This window comes from Delphinapterus leucas, chromosome 1, assembly GCF_059928025.1.
Source record: "Delphinapterus leucas isolate spDelLeu-1000000601 "Yukka" chromosome 1, BTC_Dleu_Yukka2, whole genome shotgun sequence".
NCBI classification, from domain to species: Eukaryota; Metazoa; Chordata; class Mammalia; order Artiodactyla; family Monodontidae; genus Delphinapterus; species Delphinapterus leucas.
In genome coordinates this window covers 116,396,331-116,423,013 of record NC_143129.1, presented here as the reverse complement: position 1 = coordinate 116,423,013, position 26,683 = coordinate 116,396,331, and the positions used below count along the sequence as shown (strand labels likewise).

The window sequence follows — 26,683 nt, the reverse complement described above, 5'->3', positions numbered from 1 at the left end:
ATTTATAATATATTTGTATATTATCTCATTAAAACATGTCCAGTGAATAATTACAGAATCAGATCATAGTATCTATCTAGTATATTCCAAATAGATTTTGGAAGCCCAGTCCTTAAACCTGGTGGCATGATTACTACCAACTGTAATCCCTTTCCTTTGCGAAGATGCCAAAGAATTCCTTTTCCCCCTCACTCTCACTGCTGCCAAGGATGGTTTTGCTTAATTGGCTCTGTGCTTAGTGCTGCTGAGGCTGTATTTGCCCCCTTGACTGCATCGCTGCTGTTGCTGCTCTTACTTCCACCTACTGCTCATTTTGCCCAAAATAAGTTCTTTGCTGGGCTTTGCTTTCTTTCTGTTTAATTCCAAGAGTGTTTTTCGTCTTGCTGCAGCCGAGGAGATGCTGAGGCTGCCACGGCTGTGACTTTGCTGCTGAGGGCCTTCTTGTGGGAAAGCTGAACCCTGGTCCTCACTGGGGCACTGCCTATGCTGCCGCTGTGCTGTGTTTGCTCTTTGTTTGGAGGCCCATGTCCCAGTTTTCGTCTTGCTCTTTCCAGAATATGTCACAGAAAATGTTAACATTTTCGATAGAGACTTGGATGGGATTTTCCTCCAGCCTCAGTTGAATTTCAGTCATTGTCATGTTTTCCTTTGGAGATGCATGCTTATGTCGGCCAAGCTTGGTTTTTGTTTTATGCTGTAAGTAAAACTATGATGATGATGATGTTGATTAATAAACAGGCCACAGAGCAGAGTAAGAGCTCAAGTTCTGTAATAATAGACTGCTGAGTTCAAATCTCAGTTCTGCCCAATTCTAATCATTTGACCATGAGATTCTTAATTAACTCTCTGAATTTTTTTTTCTCCTCTATGAAACACACAACAGTAGCGTTATTCTCCTAGGGTGCTATGAGAATCCCATGAAAGAAAGGAAGTGCATGTAAAGCACTTTGTTTACCACTTGACACATAGTAATAGTAATTTTCATTACTGGAGTATTATATTCTACACACAACTAATAGTGTGATTTTGTACATACAAATATTACATAAGTTTTGGTTTCATAATTAAATGAATAAATTAATATTATTAACATATGGTACCTCTAAAATCTTGTTGAATGAAATTGTAAGATTTAAAATTTGCATATCCTTTTTTTAAAGAACAAAATATTATTAGTTGATAAAACTCTGGAAGATTGATGCCATCAGAGCTAATAGGAAGGATTTCTGGCCTAGAAAAAATTTCCTCTGATAGATCTTAAAATGAAGCAAATGCAATTGTCCCTCTGGGTGGAAAAATCAAACACAAATAATGATTAGTACGTAAGAACTTAAAGAGGAATAAAAATAAAATTCATCAATATTCATTTATTGATTCATTTGTATATACTATTTAGTAAATATATATGAATATTACAATTGTCCTAAGCTTATTCTATATTAATCTAATTAATCTAATTATTTTCTGGTTATTGAAATGGCTGCATTGGGCTGAGGCCTGGAAAAGGGCTGTGGGACTTGGGGGTCAGAAGAAGCCCGTCCTAGGGCTTCCCTGGTGGCGCAGTGGTTGAGAATCTGCCTGCCAATGCAGGAGGCACGGGTTTGACCCTGGTCTGGGAAGATCCCACATGCCACGGAGTAACTGGGCCCGTGAGCCACAATTACTGAGCCTGCGCGTCTGGAGCCTGTGCTCCGCAACAAGAGAGGCCGCGATAGTGAGAGGCCCACGCACAGTGATGAAGAGTGGCCCCCGCTTGCCACAACTAGAGAAAGCCCTCGCACAGAAACAAAGACCCAACACAGCCATAAATTAATTAATTTTTTTTTATAAAAAAGCCCATCCTAGGGCTCAGCGTCTGCTCATAGGATGCCTGGGACTGCAGTCAAATGCAGAAGTGGCTACTTGTTTTGGGCCTTCTTTGCTGGACCCCCTCATCTTCCTGACCTCTAGATGCTGCAGTGTCCCAGGGCTCAATCTTTGACTTCTTTTCCTCTCAATCCACACTTGCTTTTTGAGTGATTTTATCCAGTCCCATGACATTGAATACAATCTATATGCTTATGATTCCTAACTTTATATCTTCACCCTCATAACTCACCTGAGCACATTTAATTTGCACATTTAATGGCCTACTCCGTATTTCCATCTGGGGGTTCAAGAGGTATCTCAAGCTCATCCTGTTGAAATAGAGCCCCTGATTTCCATCCCATACCTGGTCCTGTTCCAGTGTTCCCCATCTTAGTAAGTAATCCCTTATCCAATCACCAAATTACTCACGCCAAAGACCTCTCTGTCTCTCCCTGTCTCTCTCTCTCGCTCTCTCTCTCTCTCACATACCATATCTAACCCATCATCTATAAACTCTCCTCCCAATCATTTCTCACCTCCTCCACCAATACCTTAGTCCAAATAACTATCATCTTTTTGCGTGTCCACTATAGTAGCCCCCATTTGAATATCTACTTCTAGAGGCCCTACGTCTCTGCCTTCTCCCTGTCACTGAGCTTCAGTCTTCGCTTGCTAACTCAGTGGCCTCCTTTCTAGTCTTTATCTCAACCTTGTTCTTGCTTCAGGGTCCCTGCATTTGCTATTCCCTCTTCTTGGAACACTCTTATGCAAGCTTCTTGTGGCTTTTTCCATCACTTGTTTCAGGTCTCTGCTCATCTGTCACCTCCTCATCTATCCATTCCATAGTTGTGGAATGGATAAATGACTGTCTCTACTTCCCTCCCACCTGGGGAACATGGTATCATGGACAGGTTGAAGATCGGATCCTTGACTTTTTGACAATATTTACTGAGCTCTTACATTCAAGGCACAAAGCTGGAAGGTTTTTTTCTTTATGCTCTTTATCATATTTAATCTATAAACCCTACAAAGTAGCTATTCTTATTGTCATTATTATTATCTCCTATTTTACAGATGAGGAAACTGAACTCAGCAAAGTTTAATAATTCAATCGATACAGCTAGCAAGAGATAGATAGTGCTGGGAAGGGTAGTTATGCAGTTTGTTGATGCTTGCACAGCTGCCAAAGTGTGCCTTGGGCCTAGAACATTTCCTTACATGGAGATGAGGAGCCCTCACAGCCTATGTTGGGTGTATCACCTTGTTTGGGAATATCATTTGCCTGTTCTGAGTTTAAAGTGTACTTCTTTGTTCTGCTTCAAGTGTATGCATCACACGGGACCTGGCTAAACACATTGCTCTATCTGTTTGGTCTTGGTGAGGAGGAAACAGGGTCCTTCACTGGCAACACAGAGGGGTGCTGGCAGACCATCTTCCAGCATCAGCTACACAGCAAGACCCACTGGCCTTGGGGAACTGACACTATTGAAGCAAAGCATTGCTCCATCCAGTGTCTGTGTGAGTCATGTCTTTCGTGGTGACCCCAACACCTGTAAACGGTGCAGTGGGTTGACATCTTGGGACAGCTGCTCCTGGTGGGAGGCATTGTCATCTCTTTGCTATCTTCCATGCAGGGCCCTCCTCCCTGGTGGTGGTAACAGGTGTTAGTTGCTCTACTCTCAGTAACTCCAAGCTAATTATCTCCAATTTCAAAGTGCTACTCTTTTTTTTAAAATTTATTTTATTCAAGTATAGTTGATTTACAATGTTGTGTTAATTTCTGCTGTACAGCAAAGTGGCTCAGTTACATATACACACACACATATGTATTATTTTTCATATTTTTCTCCATTATGGTTTATCCCAGGATACTGAATACAGTTCCCTGTGCTATACAGTAGCACCTTGTTGTTTTATCCATTCTCTATATAATAGCTTGCATCTGCTAATCCCAAACTCCCAATACATCCATCCCCCAACCCCTTCTTCCCCTTGGCAACCACAAGTCTGTTCTGATGTCTGGGTGTCTGTTTCATAGATAAGTTCATTTGTGTCATATTTTAGATTCCACATATAAGTGATATCATACGGTATTTGTCTTTCTCTTTCTGACTTACTTCACTAAGTATGATAATGTCTAGTTGCATCCATGTGACTGCAAATGACATTATTTCATTTTTTTTTATGGCTGAGTAATATCATTGTTTATATGTACCTCAAAGTGCTACTCTTAAACGTTATTCCATGTTCTCTCCCCACCCTTCTTCTAAGTGCAGTTGCTTCTCCTTATTTGTGGTAGTTGTTTTATAAAGTCACCACAAACACTGAATTAGCAAATAGTAAATCATTGCTCTTAGAGGAAATATAGCGTTAAGTTCCTGCAAGCCTCTGGTCACAACATCTTCTTCAATAAATCAATATATAACCTTGTTTTATGTGTGTTTCTGTTCAGACTCCTTTTTTAATATACAGTTGATTTGTTAACATTAGAATAATAGCCAATATCATTATACCTCAGGCCAGAATGAAGTTTATCTACACACATATTTTCTCTGTAAGGCAGCTCACAGCCTTCTTGTGTTCAGGAACATTAGATGGCACTTCAGCACTATGATTTGGTCCATTTTGAATAGCAAAATCAGCAACATAAAGCACAAAAGTGCAAAAAAAGTGGTACTAAATAGACCATGGAAAGGATACAGTGTGAGAAATGATACAGGATAGGAGAGCATCACCTTGTTTGACCTCAGCTGGGAATGTGCACATCAGGCAGCTCAAATTTTTCACACATGTTTGTGAATGACTGTGAAAGCACTGGGTGTGCTGATTTTGGTGTAACAAACACATTTTAATGTGTATGTGAATTCACAAATACAGAATTAGCAAGTAGTAAGGATCAGCTGACTGTAAATGCTTCTTAACCACTTCAGGTTTACAGATTTCTTTAAGAATTTGATAAAAGTTTCTAACCAGAAAAATGCACTGTTCACATATACACACAAATCTTACATGAAATTCACTTGTGAATTCCAAAGAACCCCAGGTTAAAACTCCTGTCCTCATGCATTTTGTCTGATTCATCTTCATGGAATTTCTTTGAAGTTGGTAGGGATAGAACATAGAATGATGAGCTCATTTGCCCAGGTTACATCATTGGCAGCAATTACATAATTGCCCAGGATTACATAAATAGCATCCCCAGGCAGCCAGAGAGACTGTTACTGAACCAAATTGGTCTGCTCACCCAACACACAGCAAAGCCAATCTACTGACATCAGGTTGTGGTGAAGGAAAATACAGTGTTTATTACAGGGCACCAAGTGAAGAATACAGGTAGCTAATGCCCAAAAAACCCGAACTCCCTGTTGACTTTTAGGGATAGGTTTTTAAAGACAAAGTGAGGGGAGTGACATTTGTGGGGAACGTAATCAGCTCATGCACAATTTTCTGATTATTGGGTGGTGAGGTAACCAGGTGAGACCACAGGGGTTAACATTATCAATCTTCAGGCTCCAGCTCATCTGGGGCGGGTATATGTGCTCAGGGTCACGATTCTTCATCTGGTTAGGATATGGTTTCTGCAAAACAACTGAGGAATGTGTATTAGACTTTACCTTTACCTGAGACAGAACTGGGAGTGCTTGGGAGATGACTTGTTTAAGCTACGGTTATTTCCCTGCCTGACTGTGCTATCTTTGTCTCTGTACTACTTACCTGCACCAGGAAGGCCTCCACATAGGCCTCCTCTGTTTCAAGACCACTCCTGGAAATTGAAGTGCTGTTTTCAGGGAGCTTGCCTTTAGTATGAGGTGGTCTCTTAAACATCTCTACTTTGGCACTCATCATCACCACTCTTGTGTGCCGTTGTCCCACCCTTGCAAGTGGACAACTGCATAAGTTTTAAAGTGGCCTGATATCCAACTTTTATGTCAGATTCGGTCTTTTCAATTCTGTAATCTGTAAGAACTGCACACCCAACACAGGCTTTAGCAAATAATCACTCTCTGAACTTTCTTATGTTTCTGCTGATGGAGGGTGGGGTGGTACAGAGGAGACTAACAAAAAAAAAATGTACTCTAATTTGGAGGTCCATTTTATCTTTTTTACTTGTTGTGGGTTTTTTTGTTTGTTTGCATTTGTTTGCAGTCCCTTTTAAAAGCTGGTTTCCTTTCCTAATTTTTTCTTGCCCATGTGAATAGTTTGATGGATTTCTATTCCCTGGAAATAAACCATGCCAGTGGAACCAAGTCATCTCATCCCTAAAATAAGGGACTAAGTTTAGAGTTTCCAGTGTCTCTTTTGTTCTAACATCCCATGGTTGTCTGATTCTATCTCAGAAGGGTTCTGGAAGGCAGAAAGAGGCCAACCAACCAGGATTCAACATGTTCTTCAGAATGTTTGCACTTTAGCAATGAAATATGAAAAAATTCTCAATCTCTTACCAAGTTTCACAAGAACAGTGAGAGAATTAATTTCCAAAAATGTTGTAGAAAAGTAGAGATTTAAGAAATGAAATACTAAGGTTTTATATAATGATGCATATTTCATGCAAAAAATGAAATATTTTGAAACAAAATATCCATGTGAATGACTTTCTAAGAGCAAAATAAAAAATAACCTCTTCGCCGGAATCAGAACTTTTGGGGGGCGTCACTACAGCAGACACACATTGCTGCACTGAATATATTTTGGAGATGACAGTGTTATAAGCATCTTGAGAGATAACAAGTGTGACTTTTTAAAAACAGTAGCAATATCAATGAGTACAATATACGATCAAGCTTCTTTTCTCTAGAAGTTAATTCTACTGATTAGAAAGGATCATAGAGAATATAATTTTGAATGCTGTCAGGAACAATAGAAGTTTTCTATAAATCCAATTCCTGAAGACAGCATATACTGTACAACTGTGTATTCAGGGAGGAGGGGGAGAATCTCATTCGCTCACATAGTACCAGATATTTTTGTTAATTCTGTGTTCTACGACTTGATTCTATGTCACTTTGTAGCAGTAAACAAATCATACTTAAGAATGGTAAAATCTTAAAAATGGGATAATGAAGTCATCTGGAGCCTTGGCTGAACAGCTTGCAAGATTTCATTAGAGCTGTTTTAGAGATAACCTCCCTCAACCGGCACCATCCCTCTCCTACCAGTGTAAGATAAGGATCTTGACAAAATAGGGAGAAGAGTTTGAGAAGGATAGGTGTTAGCTCTTTGGAAGACCTAAATAGACATTTCTCCAAAGAAGATATACAGATTGCCAACAAACACATGAAAGGATGCTCAACATTACTAATCATTAGAGAAATGCAAATCAAAACTCCAATGAGGTCTCACCTCACACCGGTCAGAATGGCCATCACCAAAAAATCTACAAACAATAAATGCTGGAGAGGGTTTGGAGAAAAGGGAACCCTCTTGCACTGTTGGTGAGAATGTAAATTGATACAGCCACTATGGAGAACAGTATGGAGGTTCCTTAAAAAAGTAAAAATAGAACTACCATATGACCCAGCAATCCCACTACTGGGCATATACCCTGAGAAAACCGTAATTCTCAAAGAGTCATGTACCACATGTTCATTGCAGCTCTACTTACAATAGCCAGAACATGGAAGCAACCCAAGCGTCCATCGACAGATGAATGGATAAAGATGTGGCACATATATACAATGGAATATTACTCAGCCATAAAAAGAAATGAAATTAAGTTATTTGTAGTGAGGTGGATGGACCTAGAGTCTGTCATACAGAGTGAAGTAAATCAGAAAGAGAAAAACAAATACCATATGCTAACACATATATATGGAATCTTAAAAAAGAAGTTCTGATGAACCTAGGGGCAGGACAGGAATAAAGACTCAGACATAAACAGTGGACTTGAGGACATGGGGAGAGGGGGAAGTGTAAGCTGGGACGAAGTGAGAGAGTATCATTGACATATACACACTACCAAATGTAAAATAGATAGCTAGTGGGAAGCAGCTGCATAGCACAGGGAGATCTTGGTGCTTTGTGACCACCTAGAGGGGTGGGATAGGGAGGGTGGGAGGGAGGCACAAGAGGGAGGGTATATGGGGATATATGTATATGTATAGCTGATTCACTTTGTTACACAGCAGAAACTAACACACCCTTGTAAAGCAATTATACTCCAATAAAGATGTTGAAAATAATAATAATAAATAAAATAAAATAAAAATAGGGAGAGAGCCCCTGAGATTACAAGGGTTCTTGTAATGCTGGAGAAAGTCACCAGTTGGCACAGTGTAGAAGTCCCCACACCCACATGATAATGGGATTGTCTGTGGAAACATCGGAAGATCCTAACTGAAACTTTCTCCACTTTGGTTAGTCCAAACAAAGAACACCCTTTCTGTCAGCACATATAAGAGTCTAGACATCCTCAGAAAATATAGTTTATTTAGCTATCACCAAATCTTCCCCTCTACCTGTTTCTTATAACCATTTCTTGACATCCACATGGACCTTCTTAATTCCTCATTCAAGTTGGTAGTACATAACAGATTCAATGATCTATCAGGTTATTATTTAACAAATATATATTGAGTGTCTTCTACTTTCCAGGCACTCTGCTAGGCAGGGATGTAACAGTAAACAAAGCCAGTCCATCTATTATGGAGGTTGATCCAACAAGGGCTGGAAAGGGAGCCAGTAAAACAGAGTCAGGGAGGCACCACAGGAGAAGCACAGCAGGCTGGGCACACAGAAGAACACCTAATTCAGTCTTAGGTGGTCAGTGAAGGAAAAGAATATTAATAAACATCTCTTAAATAGTGTTCATTGTATGCCAGACATCATTCCAAGTGCTTTATACCACTGTTTAATTCATTTAAGGATTCCAATGATGCTAAGTGAAGAGCCAACTTGCAAAGTGAGGAGAGAGGTCACTGGAGCATTCCAGGCAAAAAGAACAGCAGGTGCAAAGGCCCAGAGGTAAGAGAACATGAAAGAGAAATAGATACAGTGGTGCCCCAGAAGCAGCTCATGCCAGCTCACCAGACCTAACTGTTAAGTATTCAGGAATTTTGTAAGCTAGTAACTGTTGGTAGCTCAAAATTAGCCACAACAGAAGTATTTATATTATGGAAGATCGCAAATCAATCAGCATTGTTTTTGTGTTTTGTTTTATGTATTTTTTGAGAACCATTTATCACTGATCCTGAGGTACAGGAAATAATAACCTGAAATTCTTTGTTTGCATGTTTATCTTGGCATCAAATTCTATGCGCAAAGTTATTTGCATTTTTTAATGGAGTTCAAGGTCATTTTGTTGACAGACATGATTACAATGGTGTGCCAACGTCATCTTCAAAAGAGAAAAAAGATGGCATGTTAAAATATCATATGAACGTCATTTACATTTCACTGGCATTTTGACCCAATTTAAACTGAACAACGAGATCCCTACGTTGTATCTCAAATATACATAACATCTTCTATCTCAGTAGCTTAAGCTAATCTAGCCCTCTCAAATTATAAAACCCCTCTTGTTGTCATGATGCATAGATAATAACAATTTTTACATCCAGATTAGATGTAGAGTCTATGCATAAAGCACAATGATCTTAAAACTCTTAGGAAATCATTTAGGGCAAGGAGGAAAATGCCCCCAATTCTCCTCACCATGAAGTAACATTAAAATGCACATCCAAGGCAGATGCAAGCAGCCCTGAGAGGAAGAAGCTTTTGCTGATCAAGAGCAATGTTTTAAGTTTAATTGAGGAAAAAAAACACTGTCTAAAAGTGGCAACATTCAGTAGCAAAGAAATGCTGTGTTTCTCGTGAATATCTCTGTTCACCCATTGCTGAGACCTAGAATATGACGAGGGGGTGTAAGCTTTGCTGCAGGGGAAACCCTGAAACGTAGAAATCATATCGTCAAGCATGACGAATGGCTGGGTCCAGAGCAAGGAGAAGCTTCTACCGAGAAGGGAGATCACTTTTTTCTGCTTTTCTGTGGCTTCCATGCTTTTCCCTGGGTCTGCAGCGAGTTCATACACCAGGTTATTTATGTGTTCATATATTTATTCAGACTTTTAAAAATTGCTGTGCAAATCCTCCACTCAAAGTTTCCAGAAATACATTTATAGATTTTAAAAACAACTCACTGAAAGACAACATTTTTTGGCGGTATAGTTGATTTACAACATCATATAAGTTTTAGGTATACAATATAGTAATTCAGCATTTTTATAGATTATACTTCATTTATAATTATTATAAAATATTGGCTGTATTTCCTGTGCTATACATTATCCTTGTAGTTTATTTATTTTATACATATTAGTTGTACCTCTTAACCCTCTACCCCTATCTTGCCCCTCCCCCTTGCCTCTTATCACTAGTAACCACTAGTGAGTTACTAGTTATAAGTCTGACTTATTTCACTTAGTATAATACCCTCCAGGTCCATCCATATTGTTACAAATGGCAAAATTTCATTCTTTTATATGGCTGAGTAGTATTCCATTGTGTATGTGTGTGTGTGTGTGTGTGTGTGTGTGTGGTGTGTATACCATGTCTTCTTTATCCATTTATCTGTTGATGGACACTTGGGTTGCTTCCATGTCTTGGCTATTGTAAATAGTGCTGCTGGGAACATTGGGGTGTCTATACCTTTTGGAATTAGTGTTTTTGTTTTCTCCAGATATATACCCAAGAGTGGAATTGCTGGATCATATGGTAGGTCTATATTTAGTTGTTTGAGGAACCTCCATACTGTTTTCTAGAGTGACTGTACCAATTTACATTCCCTCCAACAATGTACAAGGGTTCCCTTTTCTTTACCTCCTTGCCAACATTTGTTATTTGTGGTCTTTTTGATGATGGCCATTCTGACAGGTGTGAGGTGATATCATCATTTTGATTTGCATTTCTCTGATGATTAGTGATGTTCAGTATCTTTTCACGTGGCTGTTGGCCATCTGTATGCTGAAAGACAACTTTTGTCTTGTCTACCATCTTTACCATTCAGAGCTCACTTTTTTTTTTACAGGATCATTCTGGGTAGTCTTCCTGATGCCATCACAGCCTCTGCCTGAACCCCAACAGGAAGGTCCAAAGCAGCAGATGCAAACCCAGACGGGGCAAACTGGTGGATTACTCTGTGTCCAGAAAAATGGAGCTCAAGGCCACGAACAGATACACCATCCCAGGGAACCTGGCTGTCTTCCTCTATCTGACCATGGGGCTGCTGGCTATTGGCTGGTTCTTCACTCGCTGGTACTTTGTTTATGAAGCCACCTTCACCAAGCACACTCATGATATGTACAAAAAGCTTCTCATCTCCTTGGTGGCCTTGCTATCCATTGACTTTGGAGTTCTCTTCCTGCTACTCTGGGTTGGCATCTACGTATGAGCTCCTAAGGGATCCAACCAGGTGGATTCGTTGAATCTTGGTTTTTGTAAATTAATTTTTTTTAACTGTTGCTGGAAGTGTCCCACCTGCTGCTCAGAGTAAAGGGAGATGTGGAAAGAGAGAGAAAGAAAGAAAGAAAGAAAGAAAGAAAGAAAGAAAGAAAGAAAGAAAGAAAGAAAGAAAGAAAGAAAGAAAGAAAGAAAGAAAGAAAGAAAGAAAGGAAGGAAGGAAGGAAGGAAGGAAGGAAGGAAGGAAGGAAGGAAGAAAGAAAAGAAGAAGAAGAAGGAGAAGAAAGAAAGAAAGAAAGAGAGAAAGAGAGAGAGAAAGAAAGAAGAAAGAAAGAGGAGGAAGGGAGGGAGGGAAGGAGGAAAGAAGGAAGGAAGGAATTAGGAAGGAAAGAAAGAAATCCTGAATAGGAACTTCAGAATAAGTTTGATGCTGGTAAGCTGCCCAGCATTGCCCCTGACCTTCACAACTAGGACCACATCATCCTCATAGCATTTACTCAGGGCCACAGCTGCAAAGTTATGGAAACCTGCAAAGCAAGCCCATCATCAGGCAATAAAAATCATAATAGCACTTACAATGTGCCAGACACTGTTGGTTTAGTCATTAAAAAAAAACGAAAAAGCAAAACTACCTTTTGTGGTAATGCTATTATTATCCCCCATTAGAATTCTCTAAAAAGGCCCCCCAAATACCCATAAGTAATACATGGATCAGAGTTTATCCAAAATAAATATCATAAGCTTCCGGCTAGCCCTACTCTGCACTCCATTAAATATGGCTTTGCCTGTGCTGATGACGCTAGTTGTTAGTTAATTCTAAGGGAAGGAAACCGAGTCAGTGTTTAGGGTATGAACTGACAGATGGGTTAGCAATTCAAATCTTTCTCAAGTCAGGGGTTTTTATTTTATCTCCACAGCCACAGCCTAGGTACAGCACCCCACCTCTCAGTCCCCCATTTCTAGAGCTCTTCTGTGGCTTAATTTTGAATGACTTGTCTTGGGTCATCTGTCTTGAGTAGTATTTGTATAGTATCAGCATCTACCAGCAGGTGTCTCTAGGTCGCTGAAGGAGCTTGATTAGATTTTGGAGAAGGAAAGAATAAAAAGGGTATTTGGGACACAACGAGGCATGAAGCAAATACTGAGTGATGCCCTACTCCAGGACCAACCCCAAACCTCCAGGTGGCAATTATAAGTGAGTGAGTGAGTGAGTGTGTGTGTGTGTGTGTGTGTGTGTGTGTACACACACATCCACCCTTCCCCTTCAATGCACATATAAGGAAAAAATATAACTTGGAACATTAGGAAACATTTAGAGCAGCCATAGAACAAATTGCAGAAATATGGATAGATGCAATACAAGTCATCTTAAAGCCTTCAAATGCCCTGCTTTTGTCTGATGTCTGTAGAAATTTTCATTTATAAACAAGAGAGTCTTTGAATGAGTATGTTAGGCTAAATCCCGCTTTCTCTGATCTTCTTGGCATGGACAGCTAAAGATAGATAGACTCCAAAATTAGTTAAAAATCAGGGACTGTGCCTTGGCTACACTGGGTGTGCACTGTACAGATTTGGTAGGACAGAGATCATTCTGTGAGCGTCCAGTTTCTGGAAACTCAGAGTAAAGACCCTGGAGATGAAGCAGGTTCTGGACTCTACATCTGGATTTCCAAAGACTCACAACCACTTTTAAAAATCTATGATTGATATCTGAATGATACCAATCACCCAAAGAATAGTGTTAGGACAGGATGAAGTCACCTTACAATACTTGAACATAGAGGATCCATATCCTACAAGAGCCAGTGTGTGAAATGGAGTCTTCCCAAATGAGTGGGGTAGTCACCAGTTCCCACCAAAGAGAGAGTGGGGTGGTTGAAAGAAGGGCCTTGAGTGGCTCACTCATGGTCACTCTTAACTAGATAACACAGATAATTTGATTAAAACACTAGCTTTTCCGACCAATACTTAACAATGATGGCTATGAACAGATACTATTTTAGTGTTGCATGGTAGTTAGCAATGTACAGTCAGAACCAGAAGAACTCGGTTGAATTGCAGATGGCTCATTTGGTAAAGCACAAATGACAAGAAGGTGGGTCTTAGAAGACAACTGAATGGACGTGTTTCTAAGGAAATTCACTGGTACATCCATCAGGAAGGCTTCACACCGAACTTCAGGTGGAGGGAAAGAAAGCTGGACAAGCAGGTACAGTGGAGGAGGTGATGTGACAGAGGTCAAGGGCCAAACAATTGCCCCAGGTTTCTGAACAGAGACAGTGTAGTGTAAAGGCTCACCTTATAGGATCCAGCACCAGATTGCCTGGGTTCAAATATTTGCTTTACTTATTATTGATACCTGTGTGCCTTTGGGCAAGTTTTATATACTATGTGCTTCATACACTACGTGACTCATCTATAAAATGGGGACAATAATAGTACCTAGTTCACAGGGTTAAATATGTTAATAGTGTATTAAGCTTTTAGAACAGTACTCGGCTTATATCAAGAACTCAATATGCGCTAAGCTGTTGTTAGTGATCTTATGTAAAGGATGACGAACCACTGTTGGTGAGCTTTTAAGAAATCACGGGAGCATAAGCTGTGCCAGAGGCAGCAAATATCACAAATATTTTTCAGTAATAAAAGATAGAGTTTGGGAGATTTAACAGATCAATGAAAAATTAATCAACAATCTAAAAAACAAATGGAAAATTTTATTCACATCAACCTGGGGATTATAACCAAGGAGAAAATCTTTCAGAAAGCTCTGAGGACTGTTCCATAGACGTAAAGGGGGAGGCCAGTATATATGTGATTTCAGAGAAGGGGTATGTACGATCAAGCACACATCTTGGTAGAAGGTTACTGCTGTTCGCAAGGAACAGATATCTTCTTTAAAGGTTTTAGTGCTTTTCTAAGTATGGGAAGATGCAAGAAACTGGGTTCATAAAATTTTCTCCTGAATATATCTATGTGAGGCCCAGTTCTTCTGTTTTTCCCAGAACACAAATTACCTCATCCTGATCTTTGCTCTGAATTCTTTCAGGGTGTACTGTAGGTCAGTGACTGCAGTGGCTAATGACTTGATTCTTATAGAACTGGATGGTGGGCAATAGTCTTTATTTTACAGTTTCTTCCTTTTCGGTCTTAATTTCAATCAAGGTTTGGGAAACATTTTATGACAGGTTTGTCCCACGGTGCTAAGAATGCTTATTCCCAGGTCAGGCGAGGATTTCATTGATAGGTCATTCAATGTACTGTTACTGGACTCGGCTCTATTAACAGTAACTAAAAGCCCCTGGACAGCCTGTTTTCCTAGCCTGTTTTGGTCCAGGAAATGTTTCCCTCTTGTTGCTTCTTCCCATAACTAGAGGTACACTGTTAAAATCATTGCTCTTATAGAACTTTGTATTTGGTCAATCGTTTCAAGTCCTCTAGTCATTATTGTTTTTATCGGAGGTTCAGTCACACAGCTGATAATGCAAGGAGCAATAATCTTGCAAAATAGGCAGAATACAAGTAATATAGCTAGTGACATCAATAAGGTCATAAGTAAGTATTTAAGCTAAGACCATCCAAAAGATGTGGCCCCGTGTCTCCCCAGGTCGTCTGACCCATCTGTTCTGCACCAATCACTATCTTTAAGGGAAGTGAGATGTTGGCATTGTACATAAAGTTCACCAAAGAGTCTGCACGCACAAGGTGAGCGGTGGGTCATCATGACCCCTTACAGGATTGAGAAAGGAATGTTATCTTCTAAGGAGTTACATGGCTGGAGAAAGGAGAAAATTGATCTTTGTGGCAGAGCAGGTATTTCTGCCACTGGGGAAGTCCGGTTAATGAATAATGCAGATGAACAATGCACACTGTAGGGAAGAGAGGAGGCCCAAATGGGCCGAGAAGAAATTTTCTGTTTAGATTTCTCTTGTCTTATTTTAAAATATGAATTTTATTTCATCAAGCACAACATCCATCCCTCACAAAAAATCTGGGGTAGATTTTGAAGCTGATGGTTTCAGAGCATTTCAGAGTTAATCACTCAAACCCAGCAAGGGTCCACTGGCTGCAGTTGGTCTGAACAGCTCTATAGCTGTCCCCTCTCCCTAGTTCTTCGTAAAATTTTTCAAACAATAATCTTCTCCCAACGTTGCAACCTCAATACCTCCAAAATTCAAAGCACAGCATAACTTATCCTCATAAAGATGTAGTGTCCTTTGGAATAGAGCACGATTTTGAAGAGTTAGCTAGAAAACATATTTTGTCCACTCGGCTTTGAACTCTCATTTAAAAACCATTTCAAAGCTAAACAAACTATTAGTTTCCCTGTTAGTCTATACTTTTTTGAAAAGGTGCCTAATTAGGATTTATCCACTGTGGCCACGTGTAGCAGTCGATCATCAGCCTTGACAAGATCGTAGGTCATGGAGAAGAGCAAACTTGTTTCCATGTTGTTAAGTTCACCACCATGTAGCTTAACTTTCAAAGCTTTGAATGCGTCCCAAATTCCTGCTAGTAGCTGTGCACTCGGCTGTCAATGCCTCCACATCTGTAGAATTCTGTTAATTTATCTCATCATGGTCCATTACAAGAATCCCTGATCAAGTGATATAACCCTAATCTAGTTTTACCTATATTGAATCTTATCCCCAAATTGCTTCTAAATATTATCTAAGGTCTCCCAGGTAGATCTGTGAGTGAGAAGTACCAATTCTAGGTAATTATGTACAACATCTTTATGGATTCCACGGTGGTTATTTTCATCTAAATGTTGTAAGGTTTCCACCATCTATTTTTTTAAATGAAGAAAAGTAATTTAATTGCTTTATTGCTCTGGTATCACATGATAACTTTCCATCATCAAAGTAATCACTCAAAGATCTTATGTATCCCAAACTTGTACAGTATTTCAGTATATTTATTAGTTACATTGGCATCTGGCCAAGTTCTGTATGGACAGAAATCTGAAGGCTAGGCCTCCTACCCTGTTTATGGAAATCAGATGTGATTGGTCCATCAATTATTTCCATCAGATTAAGTGATTTCCTGGCAGGAAAAGAGGGTCAAAGAGAATAAGGTCGGGGCTTCCCTGGTGGCGCAGTGGTTGCGAGTCCGCCTGCCGATGCAGGGGACACGTGTTCGTGCCCCGGTCCGGGAGGATCCCGCGTGCCACGGAGCAGCTGGGCCCGTGAGCCATGGCCGCTGGGCCTGCGCGTCCGGAGCCTGTGCTCCGCAACGGGAGAGGCCACAACAGTGAGAGGCCTGCGTACCACAAAAAAAAAAAAAAAAAAAAGAGAGAACAAGGTCTACTGTTTACATGAAGGGGAAGAAAATAAAGTGAATATTCGTTGATCCTACTATGTGATAAACAATTTACCCATCTTCTTTCATTATATCTTCACCATACACTGCAAAAAAGGTGGATTTAGGCTCATTTTACATTTGAGGGCAAGTAACTTGTGCAGGATCACACATCATTCATTTAGTCGTTTATCCATTCAACAACATGCACTGAGTGCTTACTATAAGCTAGGTGTTTGGTAAACAACAGGTGTTGATTTGGGTAAACAACAGCAGAAAGACATGGGTGACTTCAGGTTCTTTTCAGTTTTCCTACAGTGAGTCACAGGAATGGAAACTCAGTCCCAAATGTTTCAATTTGGAAATGAAGTTCAGAGAAGGCAGTGCTTCTTCAATTGAATGAGCATGTGTTAAGTGCCCATAGGAAGCAGAGTCCCATGTTAGAACCATTAGAACCCTAATCTTTGGCCTCGTGAGCTATCACTGTTGTTTGAAGAATGGAGCATTACCTTCCCATAAAAGAGCAGAAACCTAACATACAAAATCAATTAAAAAACAAAAAGTGGGGCTGTTCAATTTAGAAGAGGGGATGCTTGAATTTTTGCTCACACACCATCCCTCACCATGGTTCCTGGGCAGAACATCTCAGATTGTGTAGGACAGAGTTTGAAAACCACTGATCAAATCAGTACAACATTGATTAAGGAGAGTGGGTGCTGAGTGCCATGCCCCCTGGGGTGCTGGTCCAGGGAAGGTACTGGGAAGCTCTCGTCCTGGGACCCCCGGAGTGTAGACTGAGCAGCCATTCATGTTCCAGTCCCACTGGTCTTCACAACCTTCTGTTGGCAAGGGCTGAGGTCCTGTCATCTGATCATCTCCATCTCACAGCTGGGAGGAAGGTCGGCAAGTACAGGGAAGCACTCACACCCACCTCTGCAGTTCATAGACTGTTTTCTTGGTGGTCACAAGCAGCAGGTAGAGAGCCCTGAGAATATTATAGTGTTCGACGTATTTTCAGGGGCATAAATATTTCCAACCTTCCCACTGGCGTCCTCAAAGTTAACGGGGGCAGAGAGATGGGATGCCATCATAGCAGTCAGCTTTGATGGTATGAAGGCGTATGAAGCTTTAATGGTATGAAGGGGTCTTTGGGTCAGTAACCGTCATGTTCATAAACTTGGGGAGATTGAATCTGGAAACAAGATGGGGGAAATGGCTAAGACATTTTTCAAATCAAAACATTTGAAAGAAAATATAAAGAACATCCCTAGTGTTTATGTTTAGTTCACTCTAGCAGTGTGTCTATTCATTCATCCTGTATTTATCCAGTATCTGTCTGGTACCAGGCCCTAATGTGCTAACCTTGGGACAGCTCTCAGAGAGCTGGAGAACATTTCCATGTTATACCTGAGGACATTCAGGTCATTTTAGGTCTTCACTTACCATAGTTTCCTCCCCAATTCCCTACCACTGCAGTTCTGAAAAACTATGAGCTTCAGGAACCACCAGGCCCCGGGCAGCAGCCTAATTGCTCTTTGGGATCATCCCCGTGTCCCCGTGGTCACCCTTTCTTTCAGCCAGCCTCCCGACCTGGACTCGGAGGACAGATCTGGTGCGGACATGGGGCAGGGTTTTATCATCTGTAGGCAGAAGTCCGACGGGGTTCCTCCCAGATGAGAAAGAGAGAACTGAGAAAGCCAGTTTCAAGTTGGCAGGAACCAGTGTTAAGGAGAAAATATTCCGGTGGCTTTTAAATGACCACTAAAGATTTTGCACTTGAGAAAGCAACGCAACCGGTAAGATAAAGGCCTGGATTTCACTGAATTGCTTCAAGTGTAAAAATAACACAGCCAATTTTCTCTTTTGGCTTGGGGATGATCGCTGGAGTTGGGGGCACAGAGAGGCCTCCTCTTCTCCTTTTCCTGCCCCTTCCCCAGCTGCATCTCAATGGACATCTTGGGCTCCTTCAGGAATGCGGCACAGGCTCGGCTCTACCTGCACACTGGGAGTTAGTCTCCGGGGGGTCCAGGGGAAGGGGAGCGTGGGAGCTAAGATCACAGGCTTTCTGCTCTGTGCCCCTAATCAAATCAAGTAAATGGACCTGGAACTATGTTTAAAAGAAGAAGTTGTTTGCCTTAAAAAGAGAGAAGCCCTTAACCTCAGAAGATTCTGATCATCGTGGAAGAATTGGTGGTGTTCCCACTGATTAGAAAAATAAAGTTAATTTCGCTCTCAGGGAAGTTGAGAAAGCTATGTATTTTTGCAAAGTCACAGCAGGAATAAAGTGGAGAAAAAACTTTTAAAAAGGAGCAAGCTTATTGATAGGAAATGGGCCTCTGTTTGTTTCTAGAATTTCCTAGCTCTTCTGACTATTGACATTATAAAAGGCATTCTGCCTGAGTTAGAAATTGATTTTGGAGATACTTCAATTCCCTCACTGTTGGAAGGTACCTGTGAAAAGACTATTTGACATCAAGGATTTGCAGCAGATATATAAATGGTCCAGAAGAGAGGGAAAAGTTCAAACAGAAGTGCGAGATTTCTGGCTCTAAGTAACACTCAGAAAACTGCCTGTTCAGGAAGTAAAACAACCCCTGTTGTACATCCAAGGGCTTGAACTGGGTTCAAGGGATGTTCCATGTTTGTTTACAACATTTGAATAAAGAACCTTTAAGAGTAGGCTTTGCTTATGCTCCCAATACCCAACAGGCCCCATTTTTATCTCAAACCTTTATTATTTTTTCTTTCTTTTTTTTTTTTTTGGCCATGCGCTGGTATGGAACCCGTGCCCCCTGCAGTGGAAGTGCAGAGTCCTAACCACTGGACGTCCAGGGAATTCCCCTATCTCAAGCCTTTAAAAAATTTAAAATGTAGAAACAAGTGATGGATAATTCATGGACACTTCTTACAGTAATTAATACAAAGGTGGATAAATCCTGTTTCTAAGGAACATAGCTCTAGATAGACCAGGAAAGCTTAAGACATACGTCTCTATGGAATTATACTTTACATAAGTCTCAAATTTTTTTTGACTCCATCAGTTTAGACAAATTGGATTATGTTGTTCCTAACAGGAAAATAATAATATATTCTGTCACATGGATTTCCTATAAGCTGTCCTGAAGTAGAAAGGTTAATAAAGTCTTGGAGGCTTAAAAATTCAATTCTGTTTTGGCATTTTCAACATTTATTAACTATGTTTACTGGAGCTCTTGATGTAGGGTTCTCTTAAGAATTTTTGGTAGAAGCAAGGCTGATGCAAGTAAAGCAAACCAGAAAAGCAAGTTGCTATCTCACTGCTTAGGCTGGTGCAGAATGAGACTCAGAGGGTAGGTACCGGGTGTGAGGAAATGGGGCAGGTGATGACCATTCGTTGAGATGTTTTTGGCTTAAAAAAATGTATTAATAGTAGCAGCTGAAAGGAGCTGGGTAGTGTGATTCCTGGAGTGCACTATGGTTGAAGGTTTGGCTTAAACTATGCCCATCAGGAAGGGGTGTGCAGAAAAAAAGGCTGAAGATATCTGGAAGAGGATGAGTCCAGAGGAGACGGTGATGGCATGGAAGGCAGGAGCAGAAGCCCTAACCCTGGAGATGAGAGAAGCACCTGTTCCTCTGCGTTCAGGAGAAAGGAGCAGCCCAGGGAGAGAGGCTTGGGCTGAGCGGCTGGGGACTGGGCTCTGTGCCGAGCTACTCACAGACTACCCACAGCTCACCTGGATTCTACTCCTCACGAGTCTTCCCTTCTGAAGTCGTAGGCCCTTAACATCCACTTGGGCCACATAGATCTGATTGTGTACTCTTCTCTTTAAGTACTGTTGTCATTGTTTATAGAATCTAAACGCCTGAGCTAGCTTGTGAAGCCCAGCTCTCCTTTTCACTATTCCCTGCTCCCCACTCCCCCATCATGCTCTGGCCCCCCAGTGCTCTCAGAGCGTGGTCCTGGACCAGCAACGCGAATACCTCCTGGGAACTTGTTAGACATGCAAGACCTCAGGCCCAACCCCAGATTTAGTGAAGCAGAAACTCTGGGAGAGGAGCCCAGCAATCTGCATATTTTCCAGGCTTCCTGGGGATTCCGATGGAAGCTCAAGTGTGAGAACCATTGGTCTAGTTTTACTGGTAGTCCTCTAAGCCACACTGTGTGTTGGACATCTCCCTGCCTTTACACACGCTATTCTCTCTGCCCAGAAGTCTCCTCTTCCTCCCACACCTCTTTTAAAAGCCATCGCAAGAATCACCACCCCACTCTGTAAATCATTTGTCCTCCCCCCACCCCAACCCCCTATCCACAGAGGCGACTGCCTCTCTCCCCTGTGCTTCCATGGAAACTGGTGAAGGCTCCTATCATTCAAGTGCCATGCTTTGCTGGGGCTCATGGTTTGTGTCTGCCTCCCTAAAAGCCAGCAAGATCCCCAAGGCTGTGTTTGTCCTGGCACAGCGCCGGGGCTCGGAAAATGTTCGTTGTGTCGAAATGTTACTGATAAGCAAAGTACAGAGAGCGGAGGAAAAAAGGGAAAGTGAAGAGCACGCAAGAGAGCGACACCCACAAAATGATACTAGCTGATGTTTGAGTTCCATGTGTGTGCTGGGTGCTGTACCACATGCTTCACAGACGCCGTCGTTTAATCCTCCCAACAACCCTGTGGGTGTTATTGAACTCATGTCACAGAGAAGGAAACTAACGCACAGAGATGTCACATAGTATGCCCGGGATGCCCCAGCTGGGACCCGGCAGAGCCGAGATTCACACACAGCTGGTTCTACTCTGGAGTCCCCTTTTTTTTCTTTTTAACGTTTTATTTTATATTGGAGTATAGCTGATTAACAATGCTGTGATAGTTTCAGGTGCACAGCAAAACGACTCAGCCATACATGTACATGTTCTGGAATCTACTCTGAACCCTGCAGTCTGAGGGAGGAGGTAGCTTAGTTTGGAGCCATTGTCAATGTTCACTAGCTCAACAAACATTTCCTCAGTGCCTGTGCCAGACTGGGATAGAAGTAGGAGGCAGAAGAGGGCACAGATGCGGCAGTCGCTTATCATTCGGTCCTTGAGAAGCTCACCTTTTAGTGGAGAAGAGGGATCTGTGAGCCAATAATATATTTCACTTAAGGACAGTGACTGGATTATTCCAAGCTCTGCACAGATCCCACAGCAGGCAGGATGGATTTGCTCCGTCAGGGGTTGAGAGATAAGCATAAACTCACCGGGGCAGAGGGGTGAGTGAGGGGGAAAGGCAAGATTCAAGGCAGAAGGAATTGCAGAAATGATGTAAAGAAGGCAAGCACGTCCTGGCAAGTCTGCTGAAGAAGAGCTGTCGTGCGGGGCTGGATTGAGGAACACGTGCAAAATGAACAGTCTGGACTGATGCACTCCACGTGCCTTCCCAGGGTGCTGCCTGCACTGCAGAACCGGAAATAAATCCATATTTCCAGAATGCCGTGAAGGTATGGTTCTGGATGTGATTCTGCCAATCAGACGCACTTGCAAAACGTACCAGTGTGCGGTATGCAGCGGCGGAACAGTTACGCAAGTTATCCCTGTGCTCACCTGGGGAAAAAAGTATCTATGAAACCAGAATGTTGGAAGGCCAAGTGGCTATGGTAATAAGAGAGTGAAGAATTTAAACACTGGGGGGTTGGCTGGCTCCTTGAGTCCCTCTGGAGCATAAAGAAAGAAAAAGATAAGCGTGTGGTTACCTACAGCATCCCCTATCCGGTACCAAATTCTAGATCAGCTATGATTAGGTTCAGCAGCAAGGGACAGAGACTCAAAATGACAATGGCTTAACCACGTTAGAAGTATATTTCTGGCAGAAAGTTCCAGAGCTTGGTAGTCAGGGCTCTGGCAGTCCTGCTCCATGGCACCATCCAGCTTGCTGCTCTTCCTCCCCTGGGGTGTGTCCCTCATCTTCATGGTCCAAGATGGAATCCATCACATCTGAGTTCCGGGCTGGAGGGTGGAGAGGGAGCAAAAGATGCTCACCAGCGCCCCCTGGAAAGGTTTTCGGAAATTCTCTCATGATACTTCTGCTAACATTCCACTATCCAGAACTTGTCACTCGGCCACATCAAACCTCACAAAAGACTTGCAAATATAATTAAGAATTATTATCTTAATCAGAAAGGAGGGGAGAATGTAAATCAGCAGATTATCTATAGTCTCTCCCGCAGGATGCCTGGTAGAGAAGGTCCCAGGAGGACACTAGGGTGGATGGGAGTCAGATCGGAAGGACCCGATCTGACATGGCAAGTATTAACACTTTGGACTTTATCCAACTGACAATGAGGAACTACCAGGTAGGTTTAAGCAGGAGAGAGATGGAAACAGAACTGTGTTTTACAGAGATCTTCCTGACATCTATGTGGACAGGTTCTGGTGGGGTGATACCGTGACCCAGAAACCAGTTAGAAAGCAGTTTCCCCGGTCCAGGTGAGAGGGGCTGAGGGCCTGGACAGGGGAATGGAACAAAGAGGATGGAAGAGCGAGGCACGGTAGCGTAGGAGAGGACAGACCTCGGTGACCATGGGGAGACTGCAGTGAAGGAAGAAGATGGAGTTTAGGGTGACGCTGAGGTTTTGGCTCGAGCAGTTTGGTAAATGACAGTGCAGCTGCCCAAAGTAAACCAAGTGAGGGAGGGTGCTGCTGGGGGGGAGAATGTGGTCCATTTGATTGGGGATCTGCTGAGTTTAAGATGCCTGTTAGATGGGAGACAAAAATATGTGTCTGGAGCTCTGGAGAGAAGTCAAGGGCTGTAGTGTGTGTGTCTGAGTGACAGTTGCAGACACAAATCTGGGATAACTTGACCAGAAAAGAATGGGGGAACCAAGTCAAGGATAAAGCCTGGGGAAGTGCCAAGGTTGTATGAATTCTCTGCAAAGTCCATTCTGATGGAAGGTTCTTTGGGAATTGCAGCTCAAGAAATTCGAGGCTGCAAATGAATCCCTTTCCCAGACATCCAGGACCTGGGTCAAATCTCTGGGTCTCAAGACAAGGTAAAACCGCTAAAGGCTTTTCATTTCCCTGGCTGACATACTTTAACTTTTCAGTTTGAAAAACAAAAAGTCATATTCAAGGTTGAGGTTTCCATTACTACTCTGTAATACAGTACAGCCTGTGCCCTGAAAACCTCCTGCCCCCTTATTATCCAGGGAGCTGCCTTGTAGCTATTCCACCAGGCCTGGGGCTGGACAATGTCAGCAGGTTGAGATATATGTCGTAAACACTGACAGCTCACGGAATCCTCTCTGACAAACCGCTTCCAACTTCTGGGTGATTTAATGCCTTTCTGATTGCTTTCAAGAAATAGGAGGTTGATTCTTGGTCCCAGGATCTGCTGCAATTCTAGGAAAGGTTAAAAAAATCTGTTTGTATACAGCACCCTTTTCATCTCAGTTGATTTTTGTTGTCCTTCCCCTTCTCCTCTGCCTCCATCCCTTTTTTCTTTCCTTGCCCTCCCCATCTCCCTGCCTCCCATCGTCTCCTCCTCCCCCATTTCATTTTAAGGCGTTGGCTAGTATAACCCATCTTTGGAGCATTGGTTTCTTGAAATTCAACAATTGTAATTTGGAAAATACTTTAGGCCAAAGAATATGATATCAAAGCGCTCAGTTCTTTGGGTGGTCACTAGCAGAGAGTCTTCAACTGACAAGAATCCAAGTAAAAAGACCTTCAATTATCTAGGAAGTATATAGATCCAAACTCAACACAAACAACAAAAGCAATCTAAAATTAAAATAAATGGTGGTATGCTTACCCATATTGGAAAGTTTGGGTGCAGGATTAGTATAGGATCCTATGATTAGTATAAATTCAGGATTAGTGTAAATTCGGCCAAATAGCTAATATTTCTCACCTCAATGTACTATATTGTTCAGTAATAGTCATCATGATGGCCCTAAAACAGTGTAAGAATAGCCCCCATCAAACAAAGATTAAATTACAGTCCTTGTGCTCTTGGAACTAAGACAGGAAAATGGGCAAAAAATGAAAAGTTAAGGAAAATATGGTAAAATATTTTATTATGCAAAATTAATTTTTAAAACACACTCCTCTATTCTGAGATCATGTCTTTTGTTGTCAATGTGTCCTTTCTTTTATAAAAAGCAGTAGTGCCAGTAGATGACAGGTTCTTTTTCAATGACCTTACTTGGCAAAATTAAAAGTTGTCATACTTCACCATCCCTAAATTTATTTTGGAATTTTGTCTGTGCCATGTAAAAGTCTAGGAATCCCTGGACTAATGCATTTCCCACAAGCTTGGAAACACAATGGGATTTCTGTCAGTTCCCTGAGGGTTGGGTGGGTCTGCTTTCCTATCCTCTCTTTCCCTGCCCAGATCATACTGGCTGGTGGTGAAGCAGGTGCTTATTCAATCAGGCTCCCGACGCGCAGGCTCAGTGGCCATGGCTCACGGGCCCAGCCGCTCCGCGGCATGTGGGATCTTCCGGGACTGGGGCATGAACCCGTGTCCCTTGCATCGGCAGGCGGACTCTCAACCACTGCGCCACCAGGGAAGCCCTAAAATTGTGATTTTTAATACATGTATTTTTAATAAATCTATTACACAGGCAAAAGTCAAACTACCCCTGCGTGGCAACGTTGCAGGGGACCCTCTCAGGCTTTGTATGTCTGCCCCTCACAAACATCCCAGAAATGGATGTTGGGTGCCATGTGTTCAGGTTAGAGCACCAAACCCCTTTCTGCTTTTCAAACACTGGGAAGGAAAGGAGGAACCTTGTAATGGCTAAGCTACATAACTCCCAAAGACAATAAAGATTCAGGATTGGTTTGAACAAGCTTTTAAATAAGAACTTGGGTTCTCTGGCCTCCAAAAATCAAAGAAAATTTTCAAAATCACTTTTCAAGAATCACACAAAAAAAATACCTCTTCGTATAAGTTCTTAATCCACAGATAACACTATCATCGTGATTCTATTGCTATTTCCCAGAAGCCAGCAGCGAACATTTTCCGATTAATCTGCTCTTGAAACTGGTAAAATCGTAGGCAGTAGCCAAGTCCATCATAGTCATTAATCACTGAGACACAAACCTTCAGGTCTGTTACCAGGAGATCAGAGCGCTGCTTGGTGAAGCTGGGAGATGGTGATGACGATGATCTCTCCAGTAAGATGGGGAGACTCAGAGATGCTCCATTTAATATCTGGGGAAATAGGGGTTAGTTCGTTTATTGTAGAGGTGAGGACAGCCTTAAGAGAGGAAATGGATTTAAAAATAGTAACAGCTCCCCCTGCACCCATATTTTCACTGTAGAACATTCAGAAAATAAGAATCGTTTTAATTCTACCACCTAAAAATTACCACCGTTAACGTTTTGATTAATATTCTTCCATGGGTGGATAGATGCATGCATTAAAGTATGGATGGATGGACTGATGGTCGGATGGACAAACACACTAATATCCACAACGGTATACTTATTATATGTACATGAATGCATTTAAGAACCTATCGCTAGTAACTGTTTACGGAGAAGGGAGTTGGTAAGACGGTGGTGAAAGGAGACTGATTTTTTAAAATACACACACGGGTTATTTGGATTTTTCACAACCACATATTACTATGTGTGTATTACTTCCCTTTTTTTTAAAGTTTGTTTTTGTTTTAGTGTGAAAAGCAATGCAATCACTCTTGGGGGAAGTGGCATCTTGTCATGCACTCCCCTGGGTGTGCCCTGGTGCGCAGAGGTGACCCAGAGTGGCCTCTGGGCGAGGCTGGAGCGCCCGGGAGGGGAATCGGGCGAAGGAGCCTGGCGGGGACGGGTAGGAGGAAGCCTGGGCCGGGATCTGCCTTGAGGGCCACCCGCAGCTGTGGGCATCGCACCCAGGCCGGGCGAGGCTGCCCGCTGCGCTCTCTGCGGGGAGATGGCGGGGCCGTGCGCGCGCCGGGCTGGACGGTGTAGAGCCGCGGTGCTCGGCGGGCGAGGCGCGGGTGCGCTGTGCTGCATCCACATCCCGCGTCACTGTGCACAGGCGCTTCCTGTTCGCCCGCGGCCCGGGAGCGCTCTCTCCTCACCCAGCGGAGAAGCACCCAGAGAAACGCGAAGGGCGAGGACGCGGCGGGCCGGCCCCAGGGCGCCCTCTGGCGGGGCCGAGGGGAGGGGCACACGGGTGCGGGGCG

The 26,683-nt window shown here is 42.3% G+C and overlaps 1 pseudogene; it reads left to right on the top strand.

The window, feature by feature from the left end:
* The first annotated feature begins 4,526 nt into the window (after window positions 1-4,526).
* On the top strand, window positions 4,527-16,300 carry LOC111178374 (dolichyl-diphosphooligosaccharide--protein glycosyltransferase subunit TMEM258 pseudogene; annotated as a pseudogene).
* Window positions 16,301-26,683: the final 10,383 nt, after the last annotated feature.